The sequence below is a fragment of the Thunnus albacares genome, chromosome 15 (assembly GCF_914725855.1).
Source record: "Thunnus albacares chromosome 15, fThuAlb1.1, whole genome shotgun sequence".
Taxonomy (NCBI): Eukaryota; Metazoa; Chordata; class Actinopteri; order Scombriformes; family Scombridae; genus Thunnus; species Thunnus albacares.
In genome coordinates, this window is record NC_058120.1 from 28205383 (window position 1) to 28221337 (window position 15955).

General features: G+C 38.9%; 1 long non-coding RNA gene across 1 annotated transcript; it reads left to right on the forward strand.

The window, feature by feature from the left end:
- Positions 1 to 12646: 12646 nt before the first annotated feature.
- On the forward strand, positions 12647 to 13542 carry LOC122998703. The gene is made up of 2 exons (XR_006407485.1): positions 12647 to 12811; positions 13120 to 13542. It is a non-coding gene; the product is annotated as an uncharacterized LOC122998703 (long non-coding RNA).
- Positions 13543 to 15955: the final 2413 nt, after the last annotated feature.

Below are 15955 nucleotides of genomic sequence, written 5' to 3' on the forward strand. Positions count from 1 at the left end.
GACGGGTTCACAGTGTTTCCAGTGTGTGTTAAACCAGCAGTCAGGTGTCTGTAATCATTCCTCCTGTTCATACTGGATATTAAAAGATCCTTCAAATGTGCTTTCAATGGAAGTGATGGAGGCCAAAATCCACAGTGTGTCCACACAGTCATTTAAAAGTCTGTGTGAAGCTTCTATTCAGCTTCAACAGTCTGAGTTAGTCATATCAAGTGGATATCTGACACATTTACAGTCTTTTTAGCATCAGATTCCCTCTTTGTGTTTCCTCGGACAGTGTTTCCCTGTTGAGCTGCAGGTGGAAGTATAGTAACAAAAAGAGGGACTTTGGCACTAAAAAGACTGAAAGATATCTACTTGATTTGACTCATTTGGACGCTGAAGCTTCATATTAGCTTCAAGATAAACTTTTAAATACATTTTTTGCACAGAAGGAGGACTGTGGATTTTGTCCTCCATCACTTCCATTGTAAGTGCATTATGAAGGGATCTTCTAATGGTCAGTATGAACAGGAGGAATGATTACAGCAAGAAAAACAGCTCCTGGGCTCCTGACTGTTGTTTTTTGTGACTCTCTGGTTGTTTTGTATAAACCAATAAAAAAAGAAAGTCAGCAGCTTGCAGTTTCCCTCTCTCTTCTCCTCTTCTCTCCTCTCCTCTTCTCTCTTCTCCTTCCTTCCTCTTGTTTCCCTGCTCGGAGAAGAACTCGACTCCTCTGCGGCTGTAATCACTTTACTACTGTTTTTGTTCGCAGTAAGTGGACTAAATATTTGGATGCTCATAAGTAAAGCAGAATAATTGAACGTGTGATTTGTGGCAGCTGGCTCCGAGTCTATGGGCTTGTCTCAGCATAATGAAAACAGCTAGCGAGCCGCTGTAAACAAAAGCAACTTGTTATGTTGCAAACCCCTCGCTGTGCTTTGCCGCGTGTGGGAAACAACTAATTTTCTTGATGGCGTACTGTAATCATGGCGAAGCTTTACCACGCGCTGCGTTGAGTACTGCACCGCTTATTAATACACTGAGAGAGAGAGAGAGTCGGTCCACTCCTGGCAGAGCTACTATTACTGTAAACACTTTAAAGTACGAGGACAGAGAGAGAGAGAGAGAGAACAATAAGGCAATCTGAATTATTGTAATTATTAGTTGAGTCCAGAGCGGCGGACGGGGTCGGCTGAAGGACCCGAGCCTGTTCACAGCCGTCGATGGAGCTTCAAATTTGGACTCCGGGATGCAGAAGTCGGCCTGATATGAGAGTACTCAGGCCTTTTTAAAAAATCACACAATAACAATTATTATAATACTAAAAAATAATTACAATAATAATAATGACGCAGGTGAGAGCAGCCCTCTCCAGCAAGGCGTGAGATGGAGCTAAAGGTTGGCAGGAAATAAAATCTTCAACCGGACCTTTGAGCCGATGAAACAACACACAGCAGATTGTATCTGAAACATAACGAGACTATGATGATAATAATTAGCAGTTTGTTAAAAAATAATCTTATGAGTTTGTATCAGAGCTTTAAAACACGTCTCACAACCTCCATAGACGGATGGATCTAAAGTTACTGAAAACAAAATAAACATTTTAATGATATTGAAACATATTAACAATGAAACGAAGCTTGTTAAAGCTCAGTTTGACACCATTAAAGACCTTCAGTAGGAGCGTCTCAATTTTAATGTTCACAATTTTTCATGTGTGTCTTAAAACAACAGTCAGGAGCCCAAATGAACAGTGAAACCTGTTTTTCTTGCTGTAATCTGTAGGTAGGCAGATATAAATGTCTTCCCGTGTTGTCGAGGATGAATTTCATTTTGTGTTTCATCGCCCTTTGTTGCACAGTGACTAAAGGAATTGTTTGTTTGAAAAGATAGAATTGAAAAATTTGTTTTGGTTATCTGATGCTGAGGTGACGAGTTGGCTTTTTAATATGGAAATTTTTAAGAGATGCTTGGCAGCTGAGACGGAGAACACTGTATCCATCATAACGGGACATTTTCCTTGAATCTGTGGAACCGTACATTACGATACGTCATGTGGCCATCTTGGTTATTTTTGTCTAGTGTCTTGTAAGCCCCGTATGGGCTGGGCACCAGAGAGGTGCAGGACACTTAAATAAACAATTCAATCAATCAATCAATTATCTGAAGCTAATATGAAGCTTCAAAACGTCCAAAATGAGTCAAATCAAGTAGATATCTTTCAGTCTTTTTAGTGCCAAAGTTCCTCTTTTTGTTACTATATTTCCACCTGCAGCTCAACAGGGAAACACTGTCCGAGGAAACACAAAGAGGGAATTTGATGCTAAAAAGACTGTAAATGTGTCAGATATCCACTTGATATGACTAACTCAGACTGATGAAGCTGAATATAAGCTTCACACAGTCTTTTAAATGCATTGAAAGCACATTTGAAGGATCTTTTAATATCCAGTATGAACAGGAGGAATGATTACAGACACCTGACTGCTGGTTTAACACACTGGAAACACTGTGAACGTGTCCTTTATGTGCTGCATTTCACTAGCATTTGGCTTGTAAATCTGTCAGACAGGTGACTGAACTCGTCTTCTCGTGACTCTTTCTGTCATTATCTCTGTCTTCTTCTTCACCTCTTCATCCTCCCTCTCGTCTGTCTCTTCCTCTCTTTTTCTCCTCGGCAGATTCCTCCTTCAGACGAACAAAAGCTTGCTCTCCACATCACTTAGGCCTGAGCTGCACCTGTGGAGAGCTGAGAGACCATCACCGAGGCTGGAGAGAGAGAGATAGTGGGGGGATGAGGGGGGTGTTTCTGGCTGGTCGACCCCTGAGAGGGGTCAAGAGTCAGGGTCGGGGGTCAGATGTCAAGAGGAAGTTCTTTCTACCGACAGAGAGCCACTTATCATTCTCATCTAATGGAGCAGCCATCTGTCAATCAGGAAGAGAGGGGGAGGGGCCAACAGGTATCACTGGCCCCTGATGCCACCGCCGCTGTCCCCCGAGGCGCCAAACCTTCGAGAAATATGGCTGAAGGGTCCGAACCAGGTCGTGGGATTGTTTACAGTGTCCCTCTGTCCCCCGACCCTGAACCACAACGACCACTTCAGGGGGTCTGTCGTCCTTTTAATTGAGTTTTGGGACCTGAAGACGCTTTGGGTTTTTAAAGGATAATATAGATTTATGTTGCAACTCATTATCGATTAGTCTGCTGATTAGTTTCTCAATTCATGATTGAAAAACAATCATCACAAGTATCTTGTCTGAGGTGTAAAAGTAGTCGTGTGGATAAAAAATACATGATGTCGTACATGAATCATGTGACTGAAGAGCTGAAAACATCAGATCTGTGTGGAGCGATGATGAGGAGACTGTAACCTTCCTCGCATCAACACATAGAACTAACAGAAACGTCATATTTCCATCATGTTTTCCATCGTTTGAGCTTTGACTGTCGCTCTTTTAATGACGTCATCTGGTTGTGTCCTCTGCTGTTTATCTGCTGATGTTCACACAACAGCAGTGGATGGAAACAAACACTCACTACATCATTACTACATTTTCTTTTGATGATTTTCTGTAAATTTGGGAAAAATTTGCGCTATATTTTTTACATTTTGCTTTAAAAAAATGGAGTAATTGATAAATATCTGATCATTTATATTCTAATGCTTATTTTTCTACCAAAATGTAAATATTTACTATGATTATTGTGGCGAAAAACGTTTAAGTATCCGATATCATCTTAATAATTACTAAAATAAGACCTTCATTCAAATCAAATATAATTCAAATAAGCTGCAGAAAAACAGTAAGTGACCCTTGAGTCTGGATTTACTGAGTAACTATAAAGAACTTTCATGCTGAACTTTCGAACTGAAAAAACTCTCCATGAACACTGAGCCGATCCATGAGAGACGGTTGAAAGCTCTGGAAATATCTAGTAAATGGACCATGAGTTGCTTTCATATTCTATTAAAATAAGATTTAAATTAGAATCAGTGAATATAAAGTATGTTGAAGGTTTGAAACTCGGCGCATTTTTACATTTAGTAACAAAAATCTTAAAAATCTTAAAGGACCAGTCTGTAGGATTTAGTGTCTGACAGACACAAAGTCCCTCTCTGGAGCCAGTTGGTTTGTCCGTTCTGGGCTACTGTAGAAACATGGCAGTGCAACATGGCGGCTCCGTGGAAGAGGACCCACTCCAATGTAGATATAAAGGCTCATTCTAAGGCAACGAAAACACAACAATTCCTATTTTCAGGTGATTAAACACTAATTAAAACAATCCACTAGAGGTCGCTAGGTTCTACACACTGGTCCTTTAAGATATAAATGTTCTAGTGTTTTTGTATCAAAGACTCGTCCTGGTGATGAAAAACTGAAGCTGAAAAAGACATTTTTGTATCAACAAATTTAAAAGGTCAGAAAAAACAAAGCTGGAAGAAGCCTTTGTTTCACTGTCACACAACTAAAGTGAAACTGATGACACATGTTGAGCAAATGACCAACGGTTTCAGCCGGATTCTCATGTGTGACAACAAACCTGTTGACGTTATCCCCCACCTCCTCCTGAACTACCCAACAGCTGATCTGGAGTCAGTGTGAGAACGTTCTGGGCTGTCTGTTGATCGTTTAAATATCTACCGATCCTTCAATTATCTTGAAATACAATCTGCTGTCACCTGTGCTCGCGCCGCCTCGTCCTGCTAATACCAAACATTCCCACTGTCAGCCGGCGAGCTGGGGACTCCCTCTGGACCTCCTTCGTCCACCTCCTCCTCTCTGGCACCTCCACATCGTTTTGTAACAGGTGCATTACAGGCTAGGTTTTTTTGTGTGTTTTTGTTTCATCCTAAAATTCATTCAGGTGCATCTTTGCAGCACCGAAACTAACTTTAATGATTATAAAATTATGCAAAATAAGCTTGTAAGACAGAATTGTGTCCCTGTAGCTCTGGTGAGAAGAAGAAGAAGTACTCAGATACTTTACTGCAGTAAAAGTACCAATGTACAGTACAGCAATGTAAAAACTCCATTACAAGTAAAAGTCCTGCATGAAAAATTCTACTACAGTAAAAGTACATAAGTATTATGAGCTTGATGTAGTTAAAGTATTGCAGTAAAAGTACATAAGTATTATGAGCTTGATGTAGTTAAAGTATTGCAGTAAAAGTAGTGGTTTGGTCCCTCTGACTGATATATTATTATATATGACATCATTAGATTATTAATAGTGAAGCATCAGTGTTAGAGCAGCATGTTACTGTTGTAGCTGCTGGAGGTGGAGCTAGTTTACACTACTTTATATACAGTTAGCTAGTTTAGTCCAGTGGTTCCCAACCTAGGGTTCAGGGCCCCTCCAAAGGGTCAGCAGATAAATCTGAGGGGTCGTGAGATAATTAACGGGAGAGGAAAGAAGAAAAAACAAAGTTCTGATACACAAATCTGTTTTCAGTTTTTGGACTTTTTCTCTAATCTTTGATTTTTTGCTGAAACATTGGATCATTTGAACATTTATTGAAATGAAAGCATGTGAGAAGAAGAACCAGAACCACTGGTTTCATCTTTAACAATGTGTTGTATTTTAAAAGCTTGTTATATTATCCATTGTGTCAAATCTTCATCTGAAAAGTAACTAAAGCTGTCAGATAAATGTAGTGGAGTAGAAAGTACAATATTTCCCTCTGAAATGTAGTGGAGTGGAAGTATAAAGTAGCATCACATGGAAATACTCAAGTAAAGTACAAGTACCTTAAATCTGTACTTAAGTACTTGAGTAAATGTACTTAAATGTTACTTTCAGTGTCTGCTGGTAACCACCGGTGGCCTCCAATGATCAGATCAGTGATTTAATGACAGCCTGGCTGTCTGGGAGAGGCCTCTCACCAGGTTTCTCAGAGCCTGCAGGGATTAGAGAGCCAGGGGGCCGCTGCGGCAGCGTGGCCCAGAACCACAGCTGGTCCCTGGGGGACAGCGGTGAGACACTCACCATACAGACCTGGAGGAACAGGTGGAGCGTGGGAAAAAAAGGGTCTGCTGAATAACTGTACGGACCTTCATCACCATGAACACACACTGTCGTTCGTTTTGACTCAATCCTACTAGAGCACCGACTGTGTATTCATCCGCTGCTGAAAATAGTCCCCAATAAATGCACTATTTCCTCCCGTTTGTTTGATAAAAACTTTATGACTTTGGCTCAGATGGAACATTTCTGGAGCTTCTTTCTTCTCTTTTTCTCTTTGTTTCCCTCAGTTGACCCCCCCCCCCCCACGCCCTCTCTCACCCGCGTCCATGTGTTTGCTCAGGTGAGCTACCTGGTGTCATGTTTCCACTTCACAACACTGCTGTTTAGAAACAAACAAACAACATTTTGGTCACAAACACACAAAACAAAGCCAGTGTGGTCATAAATCAAACAGCTGTAATAAATCTAACCTGTAATGATTATTTAGTAAGTAATTACTAAATAAGTGTGATTGTGAGATTTTATGACATTATGATAGAATTCATGTTAAGTGTAATAAAAATAAACTTCTTCAGCACAAACTGTCTGTTTGATTCAGTTTGCAATGATGCTGTTTATGAAAACTGTGACATGAAATGAAATGTGAAATGAAAAATGTAAACAAGTTAACTGTACCATCACCTATCTGCCACAACACGCTAAAAATATCTTATTTCTGTTGTATTTTGATTTGTAATTTTACAGCTCAGGTGACAGGTGTGTAGGAGAGACAGCTGATCTCTGTTTGGATCTTTATTACAGAGAAAAACATGAGAAATGTTTGTAGCATCTGAGTCTCACAAGTTTCTAAAGAGAAATTTGACTGTAAAATGTAAAAAAAAGTATCATCACTTTCCAAAATGTCCTTATTTTACATTTTCGTGACATTTTGGGAAATTATGACATTTGTTTTAAAACATTTTTTTTTTTTTTTTTTGTGGAAAATAGGTAAATTCTTTGTAAAGTGAGGACGTTTTCTGTAAAGCAGCGGCATTTTGGGAAAGTGAAAACAAACATTTTAAACGAACAGTAACGTTTTTGAGAACAATTTGGAAAGTGAGGATCTTTTTTTGGGTAAGAATTAGGTTTAGGTTACAGCTGGGAAATGTTTTACATCCATTAGTGTACATATACAAATACGTGTGTGTGTGTGTGTGTGTGTGTGTGTGTGTGTGTGTGTGTGTTTGTCTCTGCTTCTTTCATCCACATCTGACAAACATGTCAAACACACAAGTTCGCCTCAATCACATCCAGCTGTTCAGAGCTTTTTGCTGTTTATATATTTAAATATATAAAAATGATATAATTATAAATATTTTAACATTGTGACAATCTGTAAATAATAATTAAGGAACCAAACACCTCATAAAAACACATTATGTTTCATTGTTTTATCCGGAGACAAACATCTGTCCCTTCAGGTCCTGCTGTTTAACATTTTACCTCATGAGATTATAAATGTGCAGCCTGATTAAACCCGCTCTCTTCTTCTGTGGTGTTCAGGGCAGTGTGCTGTATTTACACCACAGTGGAAATGAAATTATCTCTGCTGGAACAGAGCTTGATTGAGAAAAGAAGAAAAAAAGGGAAAATTAAAAAGGAATGATGAGTATTTTCAGATCGGGCTGATGTGTGCTGATCTAAATACTCTCGGCTTCAGGTTTGTGATGTGCAGATTCGGGGCGTTTTTTTCCCGCGGAAACACACAACTTCTTTATTTCCTGCATGTCAATCATCGTCCTTTTTATTAAACGATTAGTTAAGAAAAGAAAAACACTGTGATTCAGCGGTGGGATCTCCAGGAAGCGAGCGGCGGCCTGATTGCGGCGCAGCTCGGCCCCTCGCCGTCGACGGCCCTCGTCGCCTGAATGCCAGTAATCATTTGTCTGATTTGATACGAGGAGGAATGAACGGAGCCGTCTTGATTAATGCTGATTTGGACGGATGGATAGATGAAAGAATGGACCCCCCCACTCCTCCTCACCACCACCAGTATCACCACCATCACCAGCGCCGACCCCCCCCTGAGGAGACTATGGCCTGCTGGAATTATTATTACACGTCGACGGCCTCCAATCAGCTAATGGCTGGTTAGCAGACAGGAAGGTGGAGGTTTGTCAGATATCCGACCTCCTCGGTAGGAACGAAGGCCATAACCTGAACACACGGCCGGCCCTGTTTGGATCCAAACAGCGAGAAAACACCAGGAAACAGACGCATCCGTCTTCCCGACAGTCTGCACAGATCCGAGCTTTCACTCACTTTAACAAATCAAAAGATTATTATTCGTGATTTTCATGTCTCTTTCATTTCCAGCTGTTTTCATTCACATCTGTGGTTTTTCATTTCTTGTACATTTTTACAACACTGTAAAGTGTTGGACATTTATCTGTGGTTGCGCATTTTTCAATGATTGTACATTTTTACGCTACTGTAAACATGTTTTGGAAAATTAAAACAGTTTTGGAAAGTGCAGACATTTTTCAGAAAGTTTGAGTATTTTGTAAAACGAACACATTTCTTAAAAAGTGAGGACTTTTTGTAAAATGAAAACAGTTTTTTAAAGTCAAGACATTTATTTGTGGTTGTGCATTTTTCAATTCGTGTACATTTGTAAACATGTAAACATATTTTGGAAAATGAAAACATTTTTGTAAAGTGAGGGAATTTATCTGTGGTTGTGCATTTTTAAACTAATTTTTACTGTAAATTTTTTTTTGGGATAATGACAGTTTTGGAGAGTGAGGACAATTTTTAGAAAGTGGGTAAATTTATAAAGTGAGGACATTTATGTAAGACGTAGACATTTATCATAAAGTGGGGACATTTTTGAAAAGTGAAAATATTTATCTGTAGTTGTGTATTTTTACACTACTGTAAACATTTTGAAAATGAAAACATTTGTGTGAATTGGAAACATTTTTGTAAAGTGGGGTCATTTTTAGGAAGTGAGGACATTTCCAGAAAGTGTAGATGTTTCTTAGAAAGTGAGGACATTTATCTGTGGTTGTGCATTTTTAAATTGTAATTTTTACTGTAAATTTATTTTTAGGATAACGACAGTTTTGTAAAGTGAGGACATTTTTTAGAAAGTGGATACATTTTGTAAAGTGAAGTTATTTATGTAAGACGTAGACATTTATCATAAAGTGGGGACATTTTTGAAAAGTGAAAATATTTATCTGTAGTTGTGTATTTTTACGCTACTGTAAACATTTTGGAAATGAAAACATTTTGGTAAAGTGTGTACATTTTTGTGAATCGGAAACATTTTTGTGGTGTGGGATCATTTTTAGGAAGTGAGGACATTTCCAGAAAGTGAGGACATTTATCTGTGGTTGTGCATTTTTAAATTGTAATTTTTACTGTAATTTTTTTTCTGGGATACTGACAGTTGGGAAAGTGAGGACATTTTTTAGAAAGTGGATAAATTTTGTAAAGTGAGGTTATTTATGTAAGACATAGACATTTATCATAAAGTAGGGACATTTTTGAAAAGTGAAGATAATTATCTGTAGTTGTGTATTTTTACGCTACTGTAAATTTTAGGAAGTGAGGACATTTATCTGTTGTGCATTTTTCAGTTCTTGTACATTTTTATGCTACTGTAAACAGGTTTTTTGGAAAGTGAGTACATTTTTATAATCTAAGTAATTCATCATTCATTCCTTTATGTTCTCAGTAAAGTTCAGCAATCTTGTTTTTTGCAAAAAAAAGTTTTTTAATTTCATTTTGAATAACTAAACCACATCTCAGTAATGACAGAATTATGCAAATGTAGTTGCCACTTACAATACTGACGTTATGTTTTAAGTATTTTTGGGTTTTAAACAACATGTTACTGGGTGGAATAACCAGTGTATGACTGAGCTCCAGCATATTTTATTCAATATGATATCTGTAGCCATTTTCCTTCAATCACACACACGTTAAACAGCTTTGAGGCTGTAGATGCTACAGGATCTGAACATGACATCAGTATTGTAAGTGGCAACTACATTTGCATAATTCTGTAATCATTGAGATGTGGTTTAGTTATTCAAAATTAATCTCCAAAAACATAAGATTGCTGAACTTTACTGAGAACATAAAGGAATGAATGATGAATAACTTCGATGTGTCTCTGGGTTTTAACTGTCATACCACAGACTGTAACTCTCTGTTTCTTTCTTCTTCTTCACAAAATCACAGATTCCCATAAACCTACTGGCCATGTTGGTTGAAAACGATGCTGGTTTTGTTGGTGTTTTGTCACATTTCTCGCTCACATGGATCCATCGCTCAGTCTGAGCCTCAGTCAGCTGTCAGCGTCAGCGCTCCGCAGAGGGAAATAACTAAACTCCTTCATTTTTTTTATTCAGGAAACAACTTTGATGAAATTTGCTTTATCCAGTGGTGCTTGAATCAAAGTGCAAATCAGGGACACTGAGTGCGGGGCTGCAGGTCGGTGATGGAGATGATGGAAAAGACATCTGATCAAGAAAAATCAAAATGCGGCTGCCTCGCTTTTCAGAGAGGGAGAATAAATTCATCCTGGCTCCTGCAGGCTGATGATGATGATGACCTAAAAATATCTTTTTTGCTGCAGAATAACTTGCATGTTTTGGCAGAAAGCCTCCATCAGTGTAACATGACAAACACACAAAAGAGTCCACATCTTTTTTTAAAAACGGACACTTTTTCTTCTTTTTCTCTTCTTCTACAAAGAAACTTCAGTACAAGTTTCCAGATAAATTAATTATTTTAATAAGAAAAAAAGAAGAACCACTCCATACAAGATATATTTACATACATTTATATTTACCTTGCAAATACCACGTAAACACAGTGAAAGTGCAAAAGAGAAGGCTGGTTGTAGGCGTGTTGGAAAAACAAATTAGTAGTAAATAACAGGGCTCTGTTTATGTCACAAAAATATCTGTACTTGGATTTAAAGCAGAGGTATTTTAATCAATCAAGCAATCAATCATATGTCACCTTTCACTCAGGTTAGTGCAACTCAAAATGCTTCACAGATGACTGACAGGCTGATAATAAGACAAATGTAAACAGTGAAACAGTTTGAGACACACGGAAAATGAAAAATATGAAAATGTGATAAAAAACCAGCACAGATTAAAAAATAAATTAAAAAGTAGATAAGACAATCACAAATACAACTGAAAGGAGGGAATATTTTGTGCCTCATTTTCTGCATTGAACTGTTTTTTTTATTATAAAAACAATAATAATAATAATCATTATTTATGGAAACTTTATTTTCAAAATCTACGTTCAAAGTGCTTCACAAAAAGCAAATCAAAATAATAAAATCATTTTTCTTGACTCATTGTTTTATCTGTAAAACGTCAGAAGAGCAACTCATCACATCTGAGAAGCTGAAACCAGTTCATGTTTGGCAATGACATTATCACAGAATTTTCCTCAAATTCTTGGGTTTGTCGTCCTCCGAACAACTTCCAGCAGCACAGGAAGTCAGCTGAAGAAGGACTCTACTGAGCATGCTCTGTGGGCCCAAAAAACACTGCAGGAACAGGTCAGACTTTTCTGGCTTCATGCGCCACCGAGCAACTTTGAACTCAGTGTCCACTTCCTCTTCATATAACCATGAGCTTATGTCTACAGGCAGCTTTATTTTTAGATATTTACTTTGTATAGAAACTAGCACAAAGCTGGATTAACCTGCTTTCATAGATGCTGTTTACACAACACGCTCTCTTCTACGCCATGTTTGTTATTGTTTACTTCTGTACTTACTGATGTAACTTTATGAGACTGTGGAACTGGTCTGACGGCTCTGATCAGACCTCAACCTGCACGTGAAATGACTACTGATCTGACAGAAATTCTTGGTTCCAACTCTGGGTTAAAATCGGACTGAATCCATCCATCTGAGACTGAACCAGACAGTAAATGCGCCGCAAAACCAAAACCAGGAGCTAAAGGAGGCCAAAAAGCTCCGTAGAGCTGCAGGGTTGGTCAAATTTCCCGAAACTACTGGATCCACTTTCATTTAACAGAGACGTTGAATGAATTTAATATCATAAATGTTGATTAGTGGAGCTTTAAGTGAAGGATTTTCCACAGCTGACATGTTTTGGAGTCCGTTAAGACTCTTGGAATTGCGTGTGATTGGCGTCTGAAACGAAACCGTGTTCATCCACCAAACCGAAGCAGTGCGGCGTGAGGACGGCTGGAGGCCCCGTCTGAACCTGCCTCCGTCAGCTCCAATCAGCTGCTGGCTGATGGTTGTCAAAGCAACGGGTTGAAAAGGTGTTTGATGTGAGGAAACACAACAGTAAAGCTGCCCTCGCTTCCCGAACCGACCAATCAGCCGCCGCCCCCGCCGCTGACACGTGACAGCGCTTAGCCCCGCCCCGCCCCAACCAGAGGCCCGTCTATCCGTCACGAGACTGTTTAATCTGTGTGTGTGTGTGACCAGGAGAGAGAGAGAGAGAGAGAGAGAGACAGGAAACAGACAGACAAGCAGCATGAAAACAAGATGGAGGAGTTGAAGCAGGAAAAAGAATGTTTCATGTAAACAGAGAAGAGCGGGAGGAACGAGGAAGAGGAGGAGGAGGAGGAGGAGGAGGAGGAGGAGAGCAGCAGGTCATGTCCAGTCTCTGTAGCTCTGGGGTTTTTTTTTTTTTTTTAACTTCCTCTGGATTCAACGGCTTCTAACTTTAAGTCAAAACACTCGACCGTCTCTCAGTTTGAAGAAGACTAAAGATGAATCCAGATTACAGCAGCAGAGAGACGAAGGTCTTGCAGGTTCCGCGTTGGTTGGAACAGTAGAGAGAACTTCTGGATTCTGTTTCAGAAGTAAGAAAACCTCATTAAAAATCTCAACAGGCTCGGATCAGAACCTTTCTCAACAGTATGTTGCTTCATATGTTTAGATAAAGATTATATATGTGTTAACTTACAGTGAAGACGAAGCTTTTGTAGATTTCAGTCTCCCGAAGGACGAATTTTTAAGAGGAAAACGACCACAGATGTGTTATGATGGCGACAATTCATTCATTCATTCCCAAAATAGTTGTCTGCCCAGCAACCAAGGAAGTTGATTTGCTTTATAAATGACAAAAGTTTATTTTTCTCACATTAATTAAATACTTAATCCTCTCCAGACCTTTAAAAACCTTTCAAAAGAAGATTTTTTTCTGCTTGAAATGACCAAACGCAACAGCGCGGGCAGTAAACACGAGCGTCTGACCTTCAAACTCAAATATCTGACACGTGAAACTCTCTGACAGCCTCAAAATCAAAATTAATGATTTGTGATTTCTGAAGCCTCTGACCTTTAACTGCTAGTTTGTTGTCATATGTAAAAAAAAGTGTTTTATTTCTGTTGGTTGTTTGGAGATAAACAAACCAAAAAAAAGACAGAAAGATGTTCAGTCAGTTCAAATAAAAACAAAAAAAAAAACTGTCAATCTGTAAATAAAAGTGAATTTCATTTATTGTTTATTGATCCCTGAGCTCCAGTCAATAGTATCTTGTTGTCACTTTTCTTTCATTTATCTGTGCAAATAAAGCAAACTGTGATGAAACATCTGGGCTCATTACATTTAATTTAAGAAAATGACAGAAACACGTTCACTGCTTCTCTTTTACAAAGAAAACTGTAATAAGTGAATGTGTAATATTGTTTCTGTGCTTTAAAAATATTGAAAGCAGCAGTCTGTCAGTGTAATTACAGTCTAATTTCAGGCAAACATCATCTAATTGAGAGAGAATAGGAGGCGGGTAGAGTTTTAATGACCGTGTTGTTTTTTTCTTTAGACACTTTTCAAAGTCTTAATTTCTCTTTTGAAATTAGTTTTCAACATCGTTTTCAATTAAAGCCGAGATGAACAGTGAAACGTTCTGACATCGGCTGTGTATCCGTTGTTTCATCCCTGAGAATAGAAGAACTGAAAAAAACATCTCGACAACAAACTGAACACGACTAATGTGACATTTAGAGAGTTTAAGATATTTAAGAGTCAGCGGCACTTCAAACCTCTCGCTGTTTGTTTATCTGTTGAACCAGCACGGCGACGTGTTTCCTCAACTTTATACCGTAAGAAGCGAAATAAAGAGCATGCAGTTTACCGTCTCACGTGTTTTCTCTCCCGTCTGCTTTGTGTATCTGTGGTTGCTTTAAAATCAGAGAAATAGTTGCTTTATGTGTCATCAGGTTGTTGTATGCTAACGTTACATGGAATTCATCTGAAGTTATAGTAGTGTACAGCGGCTTTTTACAGCTTTTTCTCTGAAAACGACACTATGAGAGCTCTGAGAGTGAACCAGAACAGTAAAGTTGCAGCCGGACAGATAAACAATGAGCTGAAACTCATTATGGACAAAATTTGCACTGTAGGAGGAACTTGTAAACCCTCATATAACACTGCAATGTTTGTAATGTATTTCACTTTTTAAAAAAAGGATATATTCTGCACATTTCCAGGTCTGTATTTATATTCTGGGGCTCTACAGGAATATCTTTGCTCTGGTCCTTTATGCAGCCCCTCAGTTCAGCCCAAGCAGCAACGTCTGGGGCTGAAAAATGAAGCCAGTGTGGAAGTGCCAAAAACCTGCATTCTCTCCAACGGCCAGCAGGGGGCGACTCCACTGGCTGCAAAAAGAAGTCAGATTGTATGGAGGTCTATGAGAAAATGACCCTACTTCTCTCTTGATTTATTACCTCAGTAAACTGTTTCCTAACGAGTTAATGGTCTCAATCGCTAGTTTCAAGTCTTCGTCAATACAGCATGATGTTCATTTTGTAATTTATGGTCCCATTTAATTTAAATTTGACGATAAAGCTATTTCACAGTGTTTTCAGTTCACTAAAGTTAATTGTAACTTTGTGGTTGCATGCAAACAGTCTTGTTCAGTATATGGTTTTAATAAAAGATCCATCAATGAGTCGGATGATCAGTTTTTTCCGGTGAGTACGTTTTGTTTTAACGGTTTTAAGCCTGTTTTTCTCTAGCGAAAATTAGCATTAGCATTAGCACGATCACTGTTAACCATAGCGCGTAAATGCACTGTGCTAACCAAGCTAGCAGCTAGCGCTATGGTCAGCTCCACCCTCTCGTCCAAATATGGTCACTTCTGGCTCCAAAAATCAAACATGGCGACAGCCAAATCCAAGATGGCGCTACACTCGAGGCTTCAAAACGGCAGTTCTCAAACCAATGGGTGACGTCACGGTGAATACGTCCATATTTTTTACAGTTCAGGATTCAGTCTCTGTCTGAAACAGGCAGTTTTAGCTCCTGTCTCTTTAAGGCCCCGCCTCCCGATGAGCCCACTCTGTTCTGATTGGTCAGCTTCAGGAAACTGCTTCACTGCAAAATCCAGCCGCTCCAGACGCAACGTCAACAAACCATGAAACAAAGTGTAGTAGCAGGATTTCACTACTTTTCCTTGTTCTTTACTTAAAATGTCAACTTCTCAAATCCATCCGTACATGTTGGAGCCAAAATCTGATCTGAGATATGAGAGCGGACGACATAAACAACACATTGAAAAACCTTAGCAACCACCTTAGCAACCAAGGCTACAGAACGGAGGGATGTTTATGGGTTGGCAGATAAAAACAAATGAAGCGTTCAGAGCAGGTTGACGCCCTGGATTTTAACTTGCAGGCAGCATTTCTACACACTTTCACCGCAAGTTTTGGAACTTTGATCATGTTTAACATCATAACAGGATATAAATAACAGAAAATCACTAAAAGTAGAAGCCTTTGAGCACGAGGAGATCCTGTAGAAGCAGTTGAATATACTCAAAATATACTAAAAAGAAGGTTATATTCTACTAAATTCAACTATGTGCTCCGTGAAAGTAACTTTACTTTTATAAGTCAATTAAATCCTCATGTTTCTTTCTGAGCGATACACCAACAAAGGGACCAATCAGGGGGCCGACGGTGATCTCTGTTAGCTCGGTGCTAGCGTTACGTTTCCTTTACAG